Source organism: Sminthopsis crassicaudata, chromosome 1, assembly GCF_048593235.1.
Source record: "Sminthopsis crassicaudata isolate SCR6 chromosome 1, ASM4859323v1, whole genome shotgun sequence".
In the NCBI taxonomy this organism is placed as follows: domain Eukaryota; kingdom Metazoa; phylum Chordata; class Mammalia; order Dasyuromorphia; family Dasyuridae; genus Sminthopsis; species Sminthopsis crassicaudata.
Genome location: NC_133617.1, coordinates 464,895,782 through 464,921,438, shown reverse-complemented (window position 1 = coordinate 464,921,438; position 25,657 = coordinate 464,895,782). Strand labels below are relative to the sequence as shown.

Here is a 25,657-nt window from a genome sequence, read left to right as displayed (position 1 = left end):
TATTTTGAAGGCTTTTCCCTACAGGTTTGAATTTGTTGAAGAGGTTCGGGATAACCCCCAAAAGATCAATGGAGGATGATTTGACCAAGATTTCCAATTGAATGGTGCTGCTTAACTTGGGAAGGGCTTGTCTGGAAAGTATTCTTTTTCCCAGACTCTTTGTAGTCTGAAACCCCGAATTTAGTTTCAGGGTCCTGTCTCCCCCCTCCCCCCCTCACTACTACATGTTATAGTATGGACAATAGCCTTTTTTCATCTTTTTTTTTTTTTGATCATTTGGCTAAGCTCTTGGGTGCTTACAGTTAGACTATAATGTTTTGAAACTTGATGTAATCCATGCAAGATCACATCAGTGTCTGGAGTATCTTATCTAGATATACTTTTTTCCATTTTGACTACACTGGAAATCCTTCATGATAATGAAAAACATTTGGTAAGCACACTTTTTCTTGTTTTAAAACTTGTTTTTATACTGATAATCTGAATATCATGCAAAGTTTATCCCTGTTAATGCATCTTTCAAAGAATCTTATGATCTTAGCATATACATAAATTATATTTTGCACTACTAAATCAGATGCTCTTTTAAAAAATTATAAATGAAATGTTATATTCATAGTACTTTTTAATAATTTCTGTAAGTAAATATATTTCATTATATAAAATGATCTGTGAAGTTCTGCCTGTTTCTCATTTTCATCAAGGAGACTTTCAAGACGTGTAGCTTATGCTCTCTGAGATGGGGAAAGGCAAGTCACTGGGAAACAGTTAATTAAAAACAAAAGATTAACTTGTTTTGAAAAAAAATTCTACTAGTACACTAACAAATTAGGCAAAGGTTAAAATTGGAATGTTGATTCACATTCCTTTTACTTTTAATTATTTATATACTTAACATTTCTATCTCATTTATTTTTAATCTAGGCTTCAGATAGTTTCTTCATTATTTCTGTAAAGTATAGATGTGACCAAATCACACCTCCTTCTCAGTGAGCTTCTATGGCTCCTTTTTACTTCCATAATCAAATATAAACTTCTGGACATTTAATTATTGGTAATTTGGCTACATCTTGTTTCCCCTATTAAATATAAACTCCTTTAGGGCCTTTTTTAATCCCTAGCAGTGCCTGGAACATAGTGAGTACTTAATAAATGCTCACTGATTCACTGCATCTCTATCTCCATCACTGTGTCTCAAAACTTCACAAAAAAGTTTTATTTCTTTTTCCTCCTTATATTCTACCTCTCAACTCCTTTCCTTTTTATAATCTCCATGCCTGCCCCTCCTTTTTTTGTTCTTAGGTAAAAGTGGAAATAAACTCCATAGACTTCCTCCTGCTTGTCCCAAGTTTCCTTTGCCTGAGGAAAAAGGAACTCCAACCATGGATCCTAAACTATGAGCAAAAAAGGAGTAAACAATGGAGGTGAGAAGCAAGCATCCTTATTAGTTCTAGAGTAGAATTGAAAGATGTTTGAGCTAGTATCGCATTCTTTTCTCTTCAGTTGCAGCAGTGTTAGTTGAGAATATTTTGTATTATTTACCTTGTGAAGCCCATCTCTTAATTACTTGATAATTAATTGTAGATTTTCATGTGAAAGAATCTTAGTGTAAGAGCCAAATGTTCTTGTGCAACTGGTACTCTGGTTTTCATCTCTTCTCGTTTGGATCATGGCAGTGGCCTCAAGTCTCTTCCTTTTCTGTTTATTCAGCTGACCAACTGATATCCCTGCAACACAGATAAGACCATATCAATCCTCTGCTCAAAGAAGCTTCAATGGGTCCCTATTTCCTCTAAAATAAGATAAAATTTCTCTCATGTTTAATGACCTTCATAAGTTGACTCCAGCCTGTCTTTTCATAATAATTTCATATATTTTCTATATTCTGATCCCCACACATCCCATCTCCATATTGCATGATTTTGCAAATGCTGTCCCGCATGCCTGCAATGTCTTTTCTCCTTACCTCTGTTTGTGGAAACCATGACTTTAAGGTTCAGCTCAAAGTACTACAGAGCCTTTTCTGGTCGTGAATTTGGACAGACTTCAAGAGATAGTGAATGATAAAAGTGGCTGGTGTGCTGTGGTTCATAGGGTCACAAAGAATCGGACACAATGAAACAACTGAACAACAACATTAGTTATTGGTATCATGTATTTGCCCTGCCAAAAGTATCTACTATTTGATTTATATTCAGATATGTACAATTCAGATATGACAATGTCTATATCTAGACATGCATACATCTAAATTACTATTCAATATTATATATATCTGCATGAATATATGACATGTATATATGTATGATTAATATTTGTGTGTGGCTGCTTAATAAATCTTTATTTTAATGAATAGGATTTTGCTAGGTGGGGGGAACTTAAAAAGTCAGGTGAAGTTCCTCCAGGCTATCTTTTTTTAAAAGGGTAATTTAAGTTTTGGAAGTGGAACAGAAAAGGAGTTCTCTCTGAGTTAGTTCCTAGAAGTTAAAGACCCAGTTTTTACCAAGGTGTTCAGAGCTGTAACCTGCAAGAGTTGATGAGAGAAACCCAGCTTGGATTTATTTATTTATTTATTTTTTAAATGTGGACTTCTTCCTCTATCTGGAAGAAGCCTGTCTGGCTTTTATCAGGCATAACTAAGTCCCAGACTATCCTGTTTATATAAGGTGATTGTATCTTTAAACAACCTTTGAGATATTGATTAGCATCTTTGGTCTCCCAGGTAAATTCCATTTAGCTCCTCCCTCTGAGCTGGTTTTTTTTTTTTTTTTTTTGGTTCTAAGAATCACCCAAGGCTGTATTTCTCTTATAAAAGATCTGCTCATGATGAAGATCTTTGCTAAAATTCTTTCTAGGACTATGTGGTTTTGTCTTCCCCTTATAGTGTCTTCCCCTCTAATAGCATCTTTCTCCTTACTTAAAACTAACTGGTTAGTCTGTTAAATTCTTCTATGGATCTAACCTGCCAGTCAATAGCATACCTAAGCCTCATGGCCTTTAATGAATTCTTTCAAACTTCTTTACTTAATAATGATAACCTTATTGCTCTCCCAATTCTTATTTCATATTTGTCACTTCTGGTGCCTATCTTACCTCATTTGTTTGTAACCTCTTCCCCTAGATAAACCCATCTTTTGGCAAAAAAGAAAAAGAAATGGAATTAAATGAGATTATCTCATTCCAAAAATTATTTTTGATATAGAGAATTAGTTTTATTTTTATTTTAAATTCTTGACTGTCAGAACTCACGAATATTGGGAGTACCACACATTACCAACTGATGATAATCTCAAAATTCACCAGAAAAGGTCTGTTTTTGCTCCACATGGGAACAGGGCTATGCCAAGCACAGACTCAGGCAGGCAGTGAGAGCGTGGGAAACAACTCATGTTGAGCAAGGGCAGGGAAGGGTTTCTGCTGGTGGAAAATCTGTGGGGAGAACTCTACTACAGTGTGGCTACTTACTCTGGCAGGTAAAGACTATGACCCCAAAAATCCTAGAATCTCTCGTGACCTGGCCACACCCACCCAGTACCTGAGTGACTCAGCATGATCCAGGTGCAGTCACAGTAGTTGGTCCCAGTGAAACCCTAGTTAGCTACCTTTCCGTTGCTGCTGGTTTCAGGTCCCAGCGCAGCCAGTGGGTGCTGTCCCACTGCCCCTTCACTGCCACTTCCTATTGTCTGTAGAAGCAGCTTGGAAATGCCCCACTGTCCCCCATAAGCAAACCGTAGTTTTTTGTTTTATGGGGTTTTTTCTTCCCAAAATGAGCAAAAGGGCAAAGCGGGCTCTAACTATATATAGCTTCTATACAGAAAGAGAGCAGAGTTCAAACCCTGAGGAGATTAAAAACAGTTTGTTTGTTCCAAAGATGGATGTGATCTGATCCCCATCACACAAGGCTCTCATAGAAGAAATTAAAAAGGATCTTAAAAAAAAATAGCTGGAAGAAAAAATGGGGAAAGGAAAGAAAAGCTTTGCAAGAGGGTCAGGATAAGACATGTAACTCATTAAAAGATAGAGTAAAAAAAATCAACTCCCTGAAAAACAGAATTTGTGAATTGGAAAAAGAAAATAATAATTATTATTTAATTCCTTAGAAAAAACAACTAATTTAAAAACTCAGTTGGACAAATACAAAAATAAATAAATAAATAAAGTAAATGAAGAAAATCATTCATTAAAAATCAGACTTCAACAAATGGAAATGAATTACTCGACACCAAGAATCAGTCAAGCAAAACCAAAAAAAAAGAAAAAATAATAGAGATGAAAAAGAAATTAAAGGAATTAGAGTAGGTAATGAGGAAACCAAATTATCACTCTTTGTAGATAATATGATGGTATACTTAGAGAATCCCAGAGATTCTACTAAAAAGGTATTAGAAATAATCAACAATTTTAGCAAAGTTGCAGGATACAAAATAAATCCACATAAATCCTCAGCATTTTTATACATCACTAACAAAATCAAAAGATACAAAGACAAATTCAATTTAAAATAACTGTTGATTATATAAAATATTTGGGAATCTAGCTGCCAAGGGAAAGTCAGGAACTATATGAGCAAAACTACAAAACACTTTCCACACAAAGTCAAATCTAAACAATTGGAAAAAAATATTAAGTGCCCCTGGATAGGTCGAGCGAATATAATAAAGATGACAATAGTACCTAAACTTTAATCTATTTCTTTAGTGCTATACCAATCAGACTCCCAAGAAACTTTTAATGACCTAGAAAAAATAACAAAATTCATCTGGGAGAACAAAAAGTCAAGAATTTCAAGGGAACTAATGAAAAGAAAAAAAAAAATCAAATCAAAGGTGGCCTAGTTATACCTGATCTAAAACTATATTATAAAGTAGCAGTCACCAAAATCATTTGATATTGGCTAATAGACTCAGTGGAATAGGAATAGGTTAGGTTCATAGGACAAAATAGTCAATAACTATAACAATCTAGTGTTTAACAAACCCAAAGACCTCAGCTTTTGGAGTAAGAATTCATTATTTAACAAAAATTTCTGGGAAAATTGGAAATTAGTATGGCAGAAACTAGGCATTGACCATACTTAAAACTGTATACCAAGATAAGATCAAAATGGGTTCATCATCTAGGCATAAAGAATGATATTATAAAAAAATTAGAAGAACGTAGGATAGTTTACCTCTCAGACCTATAAAGGAGGAAGGAATTTATGACCAAAGAAGAACTAGAGGTCATTATTGATCACAAAACAGAAAATTTTGATTATATTAAGTTAAAAAGCTTTTGTATAAATCTAATGCAGACAGGATTAAATGGTAAGCAATAAACTGGGAAAACATTTTTACAGCTAATGGTTTTGATAAAGGCCTCATCTCAAATATATAGAGAATTGACTCTAAGAAATCAAGCTATTCTTCAATTGATAAATGGTCAAAGGATATGAATAGACAATTTTCAGATGAAGAAATTGAAACTATTTCTAGTCATATGAAAAGGTGTTCCAAATCATTATTGATCAGAGAAATGCAAATTAAGACAACTCTGAGATACCACTACAACACCTCTCATATTGGCTAAGGTGACAGGAAAAGATAGTGATGAATGTTGGAGGGGATGCAGGAAAACTGGTACACTTTTGCAGTGTTGGTGGAACTGTGAACAGATCCAAGCAGAGCAATTTGCAACTATGCTCAAAAAGTTATCAAACTGTGCATACCCTTTGATCCAGCAGTGTTACTACGGGGCCTGTATCCCAAAGAGATCTTAAAGGAGGGAAAGTAGTGGTTAGAAACTGGAAACTGAGTGGATGTCCATCAGTTGAAGAATGGCTGAATAAGTTACAGTATATGAATGTTATGGAATATTACTGATCTGTGAGAAATGACCATCAGGATGAATACAGAGAAGCTTGGAGAGACTTACATAAACTGATGCTAAGTGAAATAAGCATACAAGGACATCAATATATACTTCAACAGAATTGCTATATGATCATCGATTCTGATGGATGTGGCTCTCTTCAACAGTGAGAGGATCCAAATCAGTTCCAATTGATCTGTAATGAACAAAACCAGCTACACACTGGGAAATGAGTACGGACTACAACATAACATTTCTGCTCTTTGTTATTGTTTGCTTGCATTTTTGTTTTTTCTTTTCAGGTTATTTTTACCTTCTTTCTAAATCCGATCTTTCTTGTGCAACAAGATAACTATAAATATGTATATATAAATTGCGTTTAACATATACTTTAACATTTAATATGTATGGAACTATCTGCCATCTAGGGGAGGGGGTAGAGGGAAGGAGGGGAAAAGTTGAAACAGAAGTTTTTGCAAGGGTCAATGCTGAAAAATTATCTATGCATATGTTTTGTATATACAAAGCTATAATAATAATTAAAAAAAACTTACTAAGAGCTCATTAAATGCTAGCTAATTAGTAAAAGTATAGGAAATAAAATATGTAACGAACAGTGGAACTAGCAAATTGAAAGAGACAACTACACTTTACAAACAGACCAGCCGTATTAAAGTCATTTATAGTCTATATGACTTTTTTGGTCTGCTTTGCTTTGAGATGAGAGAAAGGGCGGAAATGCTAGAACAGTCAAACGAATTCACTGTTCATTTAGCTTTTAAGCTAAGCAGACTGAGTATAGTATTTTCAGCTATGGTAGTTTAAAGGCTAGAGGAAAGTCACCTTCAAGGGCTTTTTTTGCCAAGCCTCTTAAAGCTTCAAAATTACCCCCTGTAAATCGTGCACATGTGAGACTTCTATTGAATCCAAGTTAAAAGATTCACATAAGTTAATTCTGTTCAAACCTAAGAGGTGGATGAAACGGGGTGGATAGTAGAGTAATTCAATATTAGGAAAATAAAATATCACAGATCATAGTAATCACAAGAACAAAAAATTGTGATTTTTTTTTTTATCAATAGATGAAATTTTATAATCCGTTTCTGTTAACACTAGAAAGAATGAGAATAAGTAAATCTTTTCTTAATATGACAAACATTTGTTATTTGAAATCAAGACTGGAGATAAGCCAGAGCATAGATAAAATAAGTATCTTCATTATCAAAAGTAATATTTAATGTAGTCCTAGTGGTAGAAGTGCTATGTTTAGCTGTAAGACAGAAAAGAAATTGAGAGAACAAGCCTAAATGAAGAAGAAAGGAAATTGTCACTTGTTGATATGTTGGTTTAGTTAGGATAACTAAAAAGTTAATTGAATTATCCTCAGCAGTTACAAAATGTAAAATAAATCAACACAAATAGTCTTATATTTACTTGTAACAAAACCTAGCAGTAAAAAAGAAGAGAAATTCCATTTAAAATGACTGCATAATTTATGAAATACTTCAGAGTCCACCTACCAAGACACACAGTGGTTAAATGAAACTACATAGCAGACAACTTTGATTATATAAAGTTTTTTATGCAAATAAAACCAGCTCAGCAATTGAGGGAAAAAAATCTTTATAGCAAATTGCTGATAAAAAGTCATGTATGTTGGGGGTGTGTGTGTATATGTATATGGAACTAATTAAAATTTATAATATGTTTCCCTAATTGCTTGTTTGTATTCTTCAAAAGACTGTGCATATCCAAACTATCAAAAATGATATGAAAAAAAATTGCTGAGCTCTTTAATTAGAAAAAAAGAAAATTAAAGCAACTCTGAAGTCTTACTTCATGCCCATCAGACTTGAAAAAGACATGAAAAACTGACATTGAAAAAGAAAATGACATGTTGGAAGGGTTATGCATAAACAGGCCTATTAAATGGGCTGTTGGAACTGTGAATTAGTCTGGCTATTTTTGAAAGCAATTTTTTAACTGTGTCCCCAAAGCTGCTGAACTGTTGATATCTTTGATCCAGTTCTACAACTACTATATGTATATCCCAGAGAAATCAAAGGAAGAAAAGGAACCATGTATATCAATATATTTTTAGCAGTTCTTTTTATATATGGCAATGAACTAGAAACTAAGGGAGTATCCATCAGAGAGGAGTTGGATGGATGAACAAATTATGCTGTATTAATATAATGGAATTCTATTGCATCATAAGAAATTATGAAAGACATGGTTTCAGGAAAACCAAAGACATAAGAATTGGTACAGAATAAATTGAGCAAACTTGGAGAATCATTTATAAGACATCTTTGAAAGACTGACCTATCTTGGTTCCAGAGAACCAATGATAAAACACAGTAGCTACTTCCTGAAATAGAAATAATAGAATCAAGATTCAGAATGAGATAAATTTTTGGACATAATAAATGTAAGAATTTGTATTATTTGACTATGTATATTTGTTATGAGGGTTTTGATTTTGTGTGTGTGTGTGTGTGTGTGTGTTTTAAAGTTAAGAGGAGGTAATTAAAATAAATGCTAATTTAAAATAGCAAAAAAGGAAGGTAATTGATGACAATAAGATATAAGTGGGGAAAATTGTATTTTTTTTGAATCTCATGCTGTTAATGTGTATTGTTTTATACTATGTAATATATATTATATATGTTCTATATTATCTATGTTCTTATGAGCATTATGCAAATGTAATTAATATCACATTGCTACTAATTGAAATACATTCCTAATAATTGAAAGTAACAATATAAGAAGGGGGAAAGTTTTCAAACAAATAAATTTTGAAAAAAATTGAAAAATCCTTAGGCATAGGATAAGATGCAAGAAAAAAAATTATTTTGTGATAGATTACCACATTACTGGCTAAAATGTGAAATTGAGCTAAATTTTACACATAATATATCATCACATTACTCAATGAAAATTTAATGTTGATTTGTGCCCAATCACTTTTGTCCTCCCCATTTAGTAGTTTAAAAAAAAAATTTCCAATTATATGTAAAAATAATTTTCAACATTTTTAAAAGATTTTGGGTTTCAATTTTTTCTCTTTTTTCTTCTTCCTCCCCAAGACAGTAAGCAATTTGATATTATACATGTTATTTTAAACATATTCATGTTGTGAAAGAAAAATCAAAACAAAAGGGAAAAACCATGAGAAAGAAAAAAAAAAGTGAACATAGTATGTTCACTTCAATCCTCATTCAGTTTCCATGGTTCTTTCTCTTGGATCAAGTATTGCTGAGAAGAGCTAATTCTGTCATAGTTGATCATTACACAGTCTTGCTGTTAATAGATTCAATTTTGGTAAGCTTTCACTGTACCTTGCTTGGAAATAGGTTATCACTTCATTTCTAACTAGTTCTAAACCTTGCTTCCTACCCTTGCCTAGAACATAGTAAAATAAGCACTTAATAATTTCTAATTAGTTTATTAAGCAAACTGATAAAACATGATGGCAAGCATTAGAATTTTTTTTTAAAGTTTTACCAAAATTTGAGGAGGACTGGGAAATATTTCAATGTTGAAAGCTGTATCAAGTATAGATAAAATGTCTATATCCATGACCTGAAGTATGCTTGTCTTGCAAATCTTGGTGCATAATATTCTAATTGAGGAGGCCTATAAGAACTTAACATGGAAATTTGTACAATATTTTTTCAGGAAATAAAAGTGGATTGTATTGAGTGCCTTCAACATGAAGTATTACTAACAGGTATCTTAAAACTTCTAAGGAGCCAATTCTGAGTTAAGAAGGGAAAGACAATGATGAAATCACAAAATTTGTTGCCTAGGATTTTTTTTTTTCAATGTAGAAATATGGGATAATTGCTGAAGAAGAATGAGCCAAAGATTTTTTTTTCCCTTCTTGTTGTTTGATTGTTTAAAGAGAGTGGATGCCTCAGGAATGTCAAATTTGGTTTTTACAGTAACTAGTTCTATGATTCAAATTAAAATATTGCCTTCAAGGAATCTATTCTTCCAAGTCAATTGTAAATAACAATAACAATTATTCTTTTATATGTTCTGTGCTAAAAAATGTTAAGACTTTTTGATTCTGTAGCCTCAGGTCAAATAAGTGGTAAGCTTTTATTTTGGCTAATGTGCAATTATCACTGATTCTCTGATGAACATTACATATATATATAGTTGGAAAGTGAGCACATTGAGAGTGTTCTAAGATTGTTCTTACTCAATTATGAAATAGCTATACCAGTTTGAGAATATGACCTGTGACCCAAAACAATTTCTTTAGTTTTATATGACCTCATATAGTGTGAACACTTACATATCTAAGATGATTATATGATGTCAATTTTCCACATTTATGTAGAAAATAGACTTAGGATTTTCAGAAAGCACTTAGAAATGTATTATTTAGATAGATGACATGGCTGTACACCTGTAAGCCTTGCCACTGGAGGAACTTGAGACTGGTGACCACTTGAGCTCTGAGTCCTGAGCTTCATAGGGTCAAAGAACTTGAGTGTCCATATTATTTCCAGAGCCTTGGGAGGGCCAAAGGAACAGAGTATCTAAAAAGCAGGTTAAAACTTATATGCATATGATTACTGAATTTGAGTGTATAGAGTGAGATAGCTAGACCCAATCTCAAAAACAACTCCAAATAAACAATTCATTGGTAAGTTTAACCAAATATATGAAGGAATATATATATATATATATATAGTAGCACCAAAGGGGTCAAAAATGATAGCTTGTAAAAAGTGTTCTAAAGTTCACTTGTATGTTGGCTTGTATATTACCTATGGCAGGCCTATATATATCCATTACAAGGAAGGAGGCAGGTTAAAAACAAATGGAATTTTAAGAGAGAGTCCTCAAAATGAATTCTTGGGCAATGGTATGGATATAATTTCAAGCTACATGGGCATGTCTGTGTAGGCAAAAATTTCTTTGTTTCAAGTATGGCAAGGCCTTGAGTCCCAGGGACATGCACGATGCCCAACAGTCTCAAACATGAAAACATCCAGTGTGGGGGGGACATAGGATTTTTCAGACCTATTGTTTTTTCCTAAACCTAGTCTCCCTATTCCACAAGAATAAGGAATATAGGGAGGTCTGCACAAATCAGAATCAGCATCAGACTGATAATTCATAACCTTGTTCTATGTTCAACAATTGTATTCCTATAAGCTAAGTATTCTGATACCTAAGTTTAAGACAGCTTTCTCGCTTTCATAAAATGACATAGTTAGATGGTAGAAATGACTTCTTGGTTGAAGAAAGAGAAGAATAAGGATTTTCTCTCTACCTACCTTTCTCACTTTTTCAAAAAAAAAAAAAACTACAAGTGGGATAAAGTGTGGGGCCCAATTATTCCTAACAGAGCAGTGGATAGATGGGTTACCAAATGAAAGGGAAAGAGGAATGGGAACAGATGGACCTGAGAGATTGTCATAGCTAAACTGCACTAGAAGGGATTTTCTGTGAACTAGGAAAAAGCTTTTAAGTTTCCAGAAGGACAGAAAATATATCTGGTAACAGTCAACAAATTGAGTACTAATACAGTAGGTAGAACTAGTATTTGGGCCAACAACTAATTTTAACCCTTAGCTATCAGGGAAGATAGGAGTGACAAGTGGGGAAATAGTTACAACCAATGATGGATTAGCTGATGAAGTTGAATTGAGGAGTAACTGTCAATGGGAAGATATGAAAAGAGGGACTGAGATTCAAATCTAGACTCCTTGGAGAAGATGTGGGTTAATGCATTTAAAACACACCTAAATCAGAGGCAGCTAGGTGGTGCAGTTGATGGCACACTAGCCCTAAAATCGGGCCGAGTTCAAATTTGACCACTTCCTATCAGTGTGACCTTGGACAAGTCATTTAATCCCAATTGCCTGGGGGGGGGGGAACAAAACCCTAAATCACTGTAGTTTTCTGAAATGGTCAAGAGAACTGGTTCAAGAAAATTTAATTTAAGATTAGGTTCACAGCACAAAATAGTCAATAACTTCAATAATCAAGTGTTGACAAATGCAACGGCCCCAGCTTTTGGAATAAGAATTCACTATTTGACAAAAACTGCTGGGGAAATTGGAAATTAGTATGGCAGAAACTAGGTATTGACCCACACTTAATACCATACACCAAGATAAGGTCAAAATGGGTTCATGATCTAGGCATAATGAGATTATAAATAAATTAGAAGAAAATAGGATAGTTTACCTCTCAGACCTGTGGAGAAGGAAGGAATTTGTGACCAAAGAAGAACTAGAGATCATTATTGATCACAAAATGGAAATTTTTGATTATATCAAATTAAAAACCTTTTATAGAAACAAAACTAATGCAAACATTAGAAAGGAAGCAATAAACTGGGAAAACATTTTTACAGTCAAAGGTTCTGATAAAGGCCTCATTTCCAAAATATATAGAGAATTGACTCCATAAGAAATCGAGCCATTCTCCAATTGATAAATGGTAAAAGGATATGAATAGAGAATTTTTGGGTGAAGAAATGGAAATTTATTTCTAGCTATATGAAAAAGATGCCCAAGTCATTATTAATTAGAGAAATGCAAATTAAGATAACTCTGAGATACCATTACACACCTCTCAGATTGGCTAAAATGACAGGAAAAGAAAATGAAGAATGTTGGAGGGGATGTGGGAAAACTGAGACACTGACATATTGTTAGTGAAATTGTGAATGCATCCAGCCATTTTGGAGAGCAATTTAGAACTATGCTCAAAAAGTTGTCAAACTGTGTATACCCTTTGATCCAGCAGTGTTACTCCTGGGCTTATATCCCAAAGAGATCTTAAAGAAGGGAAAGGGGACCTGTATGTACAAACATGTTTGTAGCAGCCCTTTTTGTTGTAGCTAGAAACTGGAAATTGAATGGATGCCCATCAGTTGGAGAATGGTTGGGTAAATTGTGGCATATGAATGTTATGGAATATTATTGTTCTGTAAGAAATGACCAGCAGGATGAATGCAGAGAGGCTTGGAGAGACTTACATGAACAGATGCTAAGTGAAATGAGCAGGACCAGGAGATCATTATATACTTCAATAACAATATTATATGATGATCAATTCTGATGGATGTGGCTCTCTCCAACAATGAGATGAACCAAATCAGTTCCATTTGTTCAATAATGAAGAGAACCAGCTACACCCAGTGAAAGAACTCTGGGAAATGAGTGTGAACAACAACATAGCATTTCCACTCCCTATGTTTTTGTCTGCTTGCATTTTTGATTTCCTAATCAGGTAAATTTTACCTTATTTCAATCCAATTTTTCTTGTACAGCAAAATAATTATGGATATGTATGCATATATTGTATAACATATACTTGTAGCATATTTAACATGTATTGGTCTACCAGCCATCTAGGGGAGGGAGTGGGAGGAAGGAGGGGAAGAGTTGAAACAAGTTTTTGCAAGGGTCAATGCTGAAAAATTACCCATGCATGTGTTTTGTAAATAAAAAGCTATTAAGAAAAAATAAGATTTCATTTAGAATCTTTCCCTTCAAAAGCTGAGTCAGTTTCAGAAAAATAAATTGACTCTTGGGGAACCTTTGCCAGAGTGACTGACTTGACTCTTGTTTGACAGAGCACACAAATAGTAGATGAAGATGAAGAATATGTGTGGTGAGATTTGCTTTCCTTCCATAACTGGGTAGCAGAGCTCTCTAATGTTCATGGCCTGCCAAAATGCTTTCTTAGAGCAACCCAGCCATATTTTGGCATAATTATATACATTAGTATAAGTTGTCCAAACTAAAATAAGGTGAATACCCCCATGGTTCAGCCATATTTAAGCTGTACTAAACAGAAAAGGTCTCAACTGGAAACCAAATCTTCCCCTATTTTTTGCATATCATCAGTTCAGTGATTGTCCAGTGCTTTACTAAATTCATCTAAATATAAAGTTTTAATATGAAAATGTTCATTAGGAATGGTACAATACTAGTAGTGCTGCCGTAGGTTTTTACTGAGGTATAACACTGATATAATAATGAAGGTAAGTTATAGAAATACATAGTAAAAACTAATTGAAAGAAGCCCAAAATTGAAATTTTAAATTTCTGAATCTTAACAATTCTTAGTTAACTAAGAAAAAAACAAACAAAAGCCCTTTTGTCTCTGAAAATTTAAGAGATTTTATCTCCTTAGCAAAATATTTTTGAGGACTGAGATATCTTGTAAAGACCAAACTTCTTTTTAAAAAAAATACATAGTCTTTTATTTCCTACTGGTCAAAGCTGTAATGTTCAAGCTGCTCACAGCAAGTTTGTTAATTTTATTCCTTAGTAAGTGAATGATCTTAGTGATTAAATGCTTTATGGTATGGTTAATTCTGAGTTCTCTTCCTTTTTTTCCCCATCTTATCTATAAAATGGGGGTTGGAAGGGTAAAGGGTGCTACTAGTAAAACCTATTTATATGCAGTCTTGTTTAAAGCTTAATTGAGCTACATTGTTTCTTGCTTAGACTATTTTCATAAATGGAGATAAGTTATTTTTTATGTGTTTTATTTTGTCAGGTAAACAATTGTAATTGTTACCCAGGAAAACTGAATATATCATGTATATGTGTATGTGTATGTGTATATATGAATATGTGTATATGTATTAGCATAGTTTTTCACTGAAAAACCTGAGCAGTATTTTAGCAAGTGATTACTTATACCTTTCGTTCAAAAAAGATATATAGAGGCTTTAAAAAAGTCAATATTAATAGCTATTTAAACATTTGTTATGTTTGTAACAAATTATGAATTATCTGTGTAACAACACTAAGCTTGGGTAAAATACATATGTCTTGTTAAGCTTTTAAAAAATTTATATATATATATATATATACATATATATATATATATATATATATATAAATGAGAGAACTGGTCATTTGTAGCTAGAGTCAGAATTGATACTTAATTTTTAGAATGCTTAGACTGTGTCTTTAGGCATAAATATTGGTGAACTGAGATCTCAGAAGTTCCTTAGGAGAAGAATCTTTGCATGTTTTACAATCTGTACTGAGAATATTTCTTTCAAATATTATTTCAGATATTTATTTGAATATACTTAAGATATTCTAAATATTTATTTCAAATTCTCCCAAATGTAACTCTAACTCCCAAAATATTGAAAGCTTTTATCCTATCAAGGGAGTTTTGTTTTGTACTCTGATAATGAAGATTATGGTGATAGTGGTTGTAGTGAAAGGAAAAGGCAAACCTTGGCCAAAATCATGGAGAAGGAAAGAAGCATTGTTTCATTATCTTGTGAACTACCAACTTAGTAAATGCAAGGGCCAGAACTCAGCCAATGTACAGAGCCAAAGACTTTATTGGCAAGGGAGAAGCATGATATTGAAAAGGGTCCTGTCTCCTCAACCCACCTTGAGAGCCATAGACTCTCAGAATTAGCAAGGAATACAGTTCATCTGGTTCAACTAATACCCGAATATATTATCCTTCTTGAGTCAATTGTAGCCAAACATGTACCTCTATAAGTGATGTTGTTTTCTTATACTTCTACCCAAACTATCTTCTATTCCTGGAATTTCCCTTTTTCTGGGTCTTTGAATTCCTCTTCCTGTGAATTACTAGGTTCATTCTGCATTAATATGATTATGCTTTGTCTTTGTGTAGACAATAAAATACAGTTCTGCAAAAATTGCAACATATAACTTTTTATGTTGAAAGCTTCTCCCCCTAATTTTCAGGACCCTTAACTTTCTTCAAGACTCCAGTGCCACCTTCTTTAAGAGGTGATTCTTACTTCCTTCAATTGAGCACATCCTCTTTCCCCAATTACTTGTTATTTATCTTGTCTGGTGTTTACTTCTTCATATTCTGTACCTAGCAAAGTATTTGTCACATAGTGCACTCATATATACTTATTAACTGAACACATATACTGCAAATAGAATGTAAAGTTTTTGATAAGGCTTACATTATTTTTGTGTTTGTATCCCAAAGTCTAACATAGTGTTTGGCACATGATTAATAACTGCTTGGCTTTGAGGGTTTGTTTGTTTTGGGGATTTTGTTTTGTTTTTTTGGGGTTGGAAGTTATTGAACAGGAATCTTAACTATAATGTCCCTAGCAGGAAATCATTTAGTCTTCCAATGATAAGGGAACTCATTAACTCCAAGCGAGCCTATTCCTTTTGGGACAGATTTAATGACTAGAAAGATTTTCCTGATGTCAAACCAAAATCTCTCTCTCTCTTCAAAGTCTCCTGTTCCATATTTTGCTCAACAAGGCCCAAAAGAACAGTTTTAATCCCTTTTCTGACTGGTAGTCCTTTAAAAACTGAAGATGAAAATTATACCCCAAATCTCCTTTTCTTCAGACTAAAAATACTAATCTCCTTCAATTTTCAGTCTTCTCACCATCCTTGAGGTTTACTTCTGGTTGTTTCAGCCCATCACTATCCTTTTTAAAATATAGATACCTAGAAGTGAACATGATACCCCACATGTGGTTTGGTAAAGACAGACTACATCTCTCTCATCTGAACACTTTACGAATACAACTTAGGGGGATTATGTTTCCTTTTTTGCCTGCTATATTGATTCATGTTAAGCTAGTACACAAAATTTTCAATATCAGTTTTTCCATTAGCAAAATAGAGATTATAATGGCATTTCTTTAATAGGATTGAGATTCTTAGAATGTAATTCATTCCACAAACCTTGAAGCATTATGTAAATGCTAGTTATTGTGATCATCATTATTACCAATGTCTACAAAACACTAAAAGACCTAAGAAGAGGTTTTTTAACATGTTGGTAGACTTAATAGAAGATTTCTGGAAGAACATAGAAGAGATAGGATGGTGAGCTGTAACTTAAACTACTGGAGGAACTGACCACAGTAATGATATCTATTATAATAGATATATTAAGTTGATTGAGCAGATGGGATAATTATTTTCACATATATAATTTACTTTAAAAATTATTACTACAATTACCTTTAACTATAATAAGCTACAACAGTTTTAGGGAAGCTTGTAATTGACTTTTGGGCACTGAAGCAGGGATGCAGTCCAACTACTAAACTTTCTTGATGAGAATGTGTGTTTGAAAGTTTTTAGCAAACATATGCTGCTTGGTTTTAGAATAAAAGAAATCTTGAATTGCAATTTATGAAATAATGCATAAATTCCTATTGATGTCAAAAATTTTTTTTTATTAAACTCATAATCAATTGAAAATTGATAGGAATGAAATTCTCAGGGTCAGACTTTTGGGTAATTTACACAAAAGAAGTAGAATTTCTCCAAATTCAATGTCAGTGGCATGCTTGATATGGTTTTTTACTTGATGTAGAAAAGAATTTAGAAGTTTTTTTCTTTTTTTTGTTTTTGTTTTTGTTTTTGTTTTTGTTTTTGTTTTTGTTTTTGGCTGAGGCAATTGGGATTAAGTGACTTGCCCAAGGTTACAAACTAGGAAGTGTTAAGGGTCTGAGGCCAGATTTGATCTCAGGTCCTCCTGATTTCAGGGCTGGTGCTCTATCCACTGTGTCACCTTGCTGACCCTAGAATAGAATTTAGTATGTCATTTTTCTTCTATTCTTGACATGAATAGAAATCCTTGAGCTAATAGATGAACTGTTAATTGTCCTCTTCTAGCATATTCAAATACAATTCTATTTTTTGTACCCTATGATGTCAAGCATAGTTGGAAGGATTCAAGAAGCTCTGATAACTTGACTCATTACTACTCTGTGAAATCAGACCTTTTTCATCAGGAAGTTACATTATTAGGGAACAGGTAAGTCCCTGAATCTTTGTAATGGTATTGTGCCAATGCTGTGGGACCACTTTCTATTTAAAACATATTCTAGTGTTGTTCAGACCTTTGAGAATTAGGATGAGATCTAATGAAAGTCCACAGCAAACAATGTTCAAGTGAGTTTTCTAGATAATTTCTTTTCTCTATCTAAATAATTTCAACCTTGTAATTGTAAAATAGATGAATGAGATAGTCATTGTATTATGGTCAATTATATATATATTTCACATATATAATTTACTTTTAAAATTATTACTACAATTACCTTTAACTATAATAAGCTACAACAGTTTTAGGGAAACTTGTAATTGACTTTTGGGCACTGAAGCAGGGATGCAGTCCAACTACTAAACTTTCTTGATGAGAATGTTTGTGTGTTTGAAAGTTTTTAGCAAACATATGCTGCTTGGTAATATAATTTTTTAGTAGTTTACACTTTTTGGAAACAATATGACTGAAAAACAATATTTTATCTTATCTAGCAACCTTTACTCCTTGGTCTTGAATCTTATTTCTCCTTATTTTTACAAAAGAGCCAATGAAATTGCATTATGTATTATAGGACATAGATTAAAAGAAAAATAATTCCTATTGAAGGTGTATGGAGTACTTAAAATAACTCTAAATAATATAAAATACTTAGGAGTCTACCTGAACACAATTATAAAACATTCTTCACACAGACAGGTCTAAACAATTGAAGAAGTATTAATTGCTCATAGATAGAGCAATATAATAAAAATTCAAATATTATCTAAATTAATGTATTCAGTGTCCTAGTTACATAGAAACAGAAAATGAGAAATGATGGAGGGGATGTGGGAAAATATGTCCACTAATGATTCACTGTCAGTGTAGCTGAAAACTAATCCTATCACTTGGGAGATTAATTCGAACCTATGCCTATAAGGGTTATAAATCTTTGGCTCAACAATGTCACTACTAGAACTGTGCCCCAAGGAGAGATTTAAAAAAAAAAGAAAAGGGATCCATATGTGCAAAAACATTTAAAGTAAGCTTGTTTTGTTGTGACAAAAGAATTAGAAATGGAGAGAAGGCCCATCATTTGGGAAATGGCTGAAAAAGTTTGGGTATGAAAAGTTTGGATTGTGATGGAATACAATTATGCTATAAGAAATGATGGAAATTGTTTTAGAAAAATCTAGGAAGACCTGTATGAACTGATGCAAAATGAAATAAACAGAACAATGAGAACAATGTACACAGTAACAGCAATATTGTAATGATATTAAATTGTGAAAAACTTAGTAACTGTTCAGTTCAGTGATCCATGACAATTCCAAAGGACTTATGATGAAGAATACTCTCCACCTTGGGATAAAGAGGGAATTGATGAATTCTGAAAGCAGATAGAGTCATTTTTTTCCTGTTTATTTTTCTTGCCTTTTTCCTTTTAGCAACATGGCTAATATGGAAATAGATTTTGCATGACTTCATGTGCATATTAAATTTCATATTTCTTGCCTTCTCAATTGGTAAGGATGAGGGTAAAGGGAAGGGAGAAGATTTGGGACAAAATCAAAATCAAAAAAATTTTTAAAAAGAATTCTGATCAACACAATAACGAGTCATGATTTAAAAGGGCTGATAAATGAATGATAATTATCTCCTGACAAGAAATGATGAATCAATAATATGCAGAAGTGTGTGTGTGTGTGTGTGTGTGTGTGTGTGTGTGTGTGTGTGTGTTGGGACATGGCCAATACAGGAATTTATTTTCCTTAACGCTGTTTATTTGTTTCAAGAATTTTGTTTTTCCTCTTTTTGAGGAGTAAGAGAAGACAGATATGGGACAACTGAAAAAAATAAAATTTAATGAAAAAAATGTTTTTTGTGAAAACAAAGTGTTTGAAAATGTGAATATTATCTTTGGCATTTTGATGTGTATTTTTTGTTGGAGAATGTTTTAAGTCCACTATTTTCCTGTGTTACCTCTTACACTTTGATTTGCAGAAGCAGTATTTATTTGTAATTATAGGCTATATCTCTGTATATGACCTGTATTTCTCCCTCTAAAAAAACAAAACAAACATAGCCCTTTGATTTGCTGGAGAGTCAAATAAACTGAAACCTCTGTAGACTAAATAATTATTGTTCTCTTAAATATTCTTTTTGAGATGCTCACATTGGAAATCCTAGGTAGGTCACATTAGTCCTACCATAGATATTTTTTGTAATCAGATGACTCATTGGCACTAGAAAATAACATACAGCCATCCTCTCTCACGACAAGGAATGCAGTTTAATTGCACAGAAGTGAGGATAGTAACCCAGATTTTCCTAGTAAGGCATCAGATCAGAGTTAACAGTTTGTTTAACACCCTGTAGTTAAAATAAGTTTGTTAGGCAAGATGGTGGGCTCAATATGTAAAAGGTAACAATCCCCTTTGGGAACCAATTACCCACAGCTGTTTTTTAATTGCCATCTTCAAGTGCTTTGTACAAGGGGTATATTCTTTGAATGAGAAACTTCAACTGTTTAAGGTAGGAAAATCAAGCTCTGAGTGTTTCTATTTATTTATTTTTCCTATGGAGTTTTTCTTATTAAAGCTTGGATTATGAGGATATTTGAGGCATTGTGTGTGAAAAAGGGTTAGAAGGTTGGACCATAAGAAATTGCTTCCTACCAACTTGAAAACTGGTTTTTAAGCAATTCCTGTCTCCATTTTCCCATTATTATACCAATCATTCAGTAATCATATTTTGAATACTGAAGTATACTTTACCAGGAATTGTGCTTAATACTGGAAATACAAAAACTGAATTAAAGAATCCCTACCTCCTAAGGAATTGATTTTGATACAAGGACATATGGGTATATGTAGAATAAATTATAAAGAGAATAAGTACAATGTAGCTAAATGTAACTGAGTTTGGGAGAGAGGGTACTAGCCATTGAGAAGATCAGAAAAGGTTTCATGTAGGAGGTAATGTTTGAGAGCCAAACTAAAGGAAAAGAGGATTTTATCAGCTTTCCAAATTAAAAAATCCGATCATATTCTACTTTTCCCAAGCCAAACTTCCCCTATACAAGTACACAAATAATAAAATTATTCAAATAATTATTGGTCTGCTGTTTTGGGGTAAATCATTACTTATCTTGGATCAGTTATTTTTTCCCCCTCAAGGATGCTCCATACAATGAGACAGGGAAATGAGAACTATTAAAAGCTGGAGATTTTTTTGGTGATGTCAACAACTTACTCAACTTGGGTTTGTTTGTTTTCTTCCCCTAACCACTAGAATAAAAGCCCTTTATTTAAAAGCCAAAGCTGTTTGCTGATGGCTGCCAGATGTTTGGGGACCTATAAACACAACTGAATTCTTATCCTGGAACAGATTCACTAGCCCCAAAGAAACCATTATACCCTAGACAAGGAAGGACTGAGTTATTTTCTAACCCTTGCTATGGTAGGTCTTAAAAGACAGTGTGACTGTTTGTGGTGGGAAAAGTCTGGTCCATTAAGTGTCCAGGCTGGCACTTTCATGTAGCTTGGCATGATTTAATGGAGCCTTGAACTGATAGTCCTAAAATCTGGGCTCAAGCCCTTCCTCTGCCATGAATTTGCTGTATGATTTTGGGTCTCTTTGGTTCTCATTGCCCTATTTTCCTCACCATTGCTGTGAGACTCAAACAAGGAAATATATTTGAAAAATCTTTTAAAAATCTGATATTTTATAATGGCACAAAGAGGTGACCTCTTTTTGACAAGTTTTGTATGCCTCAACATCTCCATTATTTGTAAAATTTGGATGGTGACTGACTTATTTCTGTTAGTCTGGGACATGACTTTTATGTTGTGGAACAGATCACTTGGTCTCTCTGAGCCTCAATTTTTTAATCTTTAAAATGGGCATTTCACTAGTTGTACTACTATCTTAAAGGGTTGTTGAAAGGAAAAGGTTTTGTAAACCTTAAAGCCTTAGGGAAATGTGTTGTAGTGGATAACCTAATGGAGAAGGATTGGAGAAGGGAAAGGTCCTCATAGTTTTTCTTTGATATAAGATAGTACTTTTCTGCTCCCCACTCTGCCCCAGGTATAAATACAGAACTGGAGACAGAGCCTCTCTGTCTTATGTCCAAACCACAATCAGGCTTTTGTTGAAATTCCACTCTTAGTAGGGGATGGGGAAACCAATCTACTTTCCATGTACTTCAAACTTAGCATTATTTTTACCCAGCATTATTAATAAAGCTTTGATGAGCCCAATTTACCTCTATAGTGCCTTCTCTATACCTTTATTTAAGCTCTAGGCCTTTGTCCTATCCCAATAAATTCCCTAATTATGTGAGAATCTTATTTTTTAATTATGAAAAACTTCCCACTTAACCCCCCCATTACCATTTTTACTGTTAAGACTGGATTTTTTGAAAACTGTTATTCTATGTTAAGATTGTTTCTCTCATAGAATGTGGCCCTCTTTTGGGCCCTTAATAAGCTTTCTCAAAACTGTTTCACAACTGGGGATGTATTAGCACAGTATCCTTTCTTCTAAGGTCAGCTGTTGCCATCATGGCTAATCTTCAACCTTTTCAGCTTTATTATGTATAATTTACTTTCTGGAATTCTACAATCCAATAAAAACATCCTTCTTGACATTCTTTATATACCATTTTCTATTCTCCCATCTTCATATCCATGCATACCTGAAATGCAAAGTGTTTATGGAATCACTATTGCTTAGAATCTTTTTGTTCCTTTAAAGCTAAGCTTAAGCATTATCTTCTACACAAAACTTTTTCTGATCCAATCTGCCTCTCACAAAAACTACCTTATACATCTACATATATGTATATGTATGTATTTGTATATATGTATGTGTTGCTATGCACATAAATGTATTTACATATTTTATCTTCTCTGACAGACCATTAAACTCCTTGATAAGTTTATAATATTTCATTTTTATCTTTATATATCTCCAGTACTGAGTGCACATAATGAAGAATAATATAAAGGCATAGAGATGGCATGTCCTATGTGTGGAGCAATGAGTAGGTCAGTAGGGATGGATTGAGGAGCTCAAGAACAGGACAGGATCTATGATATTATTTCACATAACTACTCTGGATCTGAATTTTTTTATCTGTAAAATAAGGAAGTTGTTGGATAAACTGACATTTAAGGTTTCCTCCATTTTAAAATCTTTAAAAAATTTTTTTTGTTTCTATGCATATTTGGTTTTTGTAAGGTAAATATTGTATTTAGAAGAAATCCTTTAAAAAAAAAAAGCAGTTATTTCTCAGTTCCTTTAGTGATCTGCAGATATCTCACTGCTGCAAATGTATTTTTTAAAACATGAATAGTCTCCTGTGATGCTATATGACTACCAATTATGGAACAAATAAACTTTGCAATGTCATAATCACAAATGAATTACAATTGCATAGGTATGTGTAACCAGCCTGCAATATTTTAATAGAATAACTTGTACAAGAGAAGTGGCATAGAAGATATCCTAAAGGACATGTGTAACTAAAAAAGAAGCTTGGTATTCATGTGGCCCTTATGATACCTGGCATTTGTAGAGTGTTACTTTCATATATATGTAAAACACTTTAAGTCTCGCAAAGCATTTTATATACATGCCTGTGTTTGGTAATGAAAAAGTAAGAGGGCAGATGGGCAAGCAGTGTGAGGATTGCACTGGTATTTACAAAAGAGTGAAGGAGTCAAAGGATGGCCTGTGGTGTATTAGGTGAATCCTCTTCTCTGGTGAATTTTCAGAATAAAATAGACCAGAAAGCATTATACTCCATGAGGGATCCTGGATAGATTTGTGGTTTGTGCTTGTGGAGACAGAATCCATCCTGATAAGATGATGGGCTCATTGGTAAAGTAGAATTTTGTTTTAAGATATGATTATTCTTATACTCTTTGATTTACTTATCTCTCAAATGTGGTTCTAAACTCTATTCTCCTGGGCTATTTGAGTTGATAGCCTAAAAGTGGAAACATTTCTGATCCTTTTATATTGAAACTGAAAACAAAATTTAATAAAAGCCAAATTGAGCTGTGATAGTATTGAAAGACTGTGAAATCTGAGGCCAGGAATGAAAGGATGGGCATAAAGGAATTATTTGAAAATGAGGGTACGTTGGCTGCTAAGATTTGAAAATGATTTTGGGGGGAGTCTATCACTATATATAAGAAATATTTCCCAAGGAGAAAAACAACTCTGAATGTAGCTACAGGTCTCTAATAACTATGAGTTATGTTGCAAATTGGTGGGCACAGATTGGTTTGCAAAATTCCTGTTACTGGATCTAAGTGAGAAATACTAAGTGCTATAATAGTTCAGAGATCAGTAGTCCAGGACTCTGAATTTCCACCAGACATGTGACACATGATGAGACCTGTGATTCATTGCTGCCAGATATCAACAATGCCAAAGGTAGAACTTTCATTTCCAGTCTGGTGCCACTCATACCACTTTTAATTCTTTTAATTTGGTCTAGAGCAGAAGTTCTTGTTCTAGGGTCTATGAAATTTTAACATTTAATCTTCTGATAACTCTATTGCTATATCCTAATATTAATAGATGTTATATAGCATCTGCTATGTGCCAGATACTGTGCTAAACTTCTACAAATGTCATTTCATTTGATCCTCACAACAAACCTCAGAAAAATGGGCTTTCTTTATCCTCATTATACAGACGAGGAAAGTGAAGCAGATGGCAGTTAAATGTCTATCCCAGATCACACAGCTAGTAAGTGTCTAAGGCTGGATGTGAAAAAAAGTCTTCCTGACTCCTGGACGAGTGCTCTGTCCAGTGAACCACCTAGAAACATTAATATAATTGGATTCCTTTATGATCTTATTTTATTTTATGCATTTAAAACATTATACTGAGAAGGGGCTTCACCAGACTGTAAAAGGGGTCTATAACACACAAAAAATGAAGAACTCCTTATAGGATAGGATCATTGATAGGACAGGAGGATTGAGTGGGGAAAGGAGAAGGTAGTGTTAGAAAGATTCTTTAGAGGAAGTAACATTCAAACTCGATCTTACAAGTTGAGTAAAATTTCAGTTAAGATGTGGACAATGGCATAGATAAAAGCAGAAAAAATAGGGAAATATTTGTCAGAGACAATAAACAATCTGTGATGACCAGGGCATTGATTATAAGACAGGGAATAATAGGAGTAAAAGGCTAGAAATCGAAGCTGATTACAGATTTCTGAAGGTCTTTGAAGGTCAGGCTAGGGAATTTGGACTTTAATCATTCCAGGTGGTAATGTTGGGGTAAAGATTTAAAAGATGATTGTAACACAGTGTAAAAAGTAATGGGAATTGGAGTGTTGGTTGTTAATTGTGGGTCAAAAATGGGATAGATGGGAGAAATTTAGGGAGATAGAAAAGTCAGATCTTAGTGGTTATGTGGCTATGGAGAACCAAAAAAAAAAAAAAAAAAAAGAGCTAGTATCCCCAAGATTCTTGGGATTGTGAGCACAAGTGATCAAGAAAACAGACAAACATAGTGAAGTCAGGAAGAGAGGTGAGCTTAGGGGAAAAGTTACAAGTTTGGTATGTAGATGTGAAAATTCATATGTGCGGTCTGGTTCCATTGAAGCTTGATTAGACAGATGTATTTTTTTTTCCTTTGGCAAAAGAGCTATCATATCTCCTACCAGTCACGAAGGAGAGAGAAAAGAATAGATCTCTTTGAAAATTCTATTGAAAAGGCTACTTGATCCAGTGTACTGACCTATAATTTAGTGGTGATCCTGCCCATTGCTTTCTATCTAGATGTAGCAAAGTCTATATTTACCTTGCCACCTGATTATTTAGGCAATGTTATTAAAAGGGGGGGGGGATTAAATTTAACTTGGCAAGGGCTAAATTAGGTTGCTGGGGCCATTTGAAAACTGCTGAGACTGCCAATTCAATACTGATCCAGAATGTTGCAAAATAAATGGCATAGAAGATGACTCTAGCAGTTCCTGACAAATAATTGCTGAGAGGTC

At 33.6% G+C, this 25,657-nt stretch overlaps 1 pseudogene; it reads left to right on the top strand.

The window, feature by feature from the left end:
• The first annotated feature begins 1,418 nt into the window (after positions 1-1,418).
• The window catches only part of LOC141550483 (luc7-like protein 3), a 133,677-nt pseudogene continuing 109,438 nt past the window's right edge, over positions 1,419-25,657 (top strand).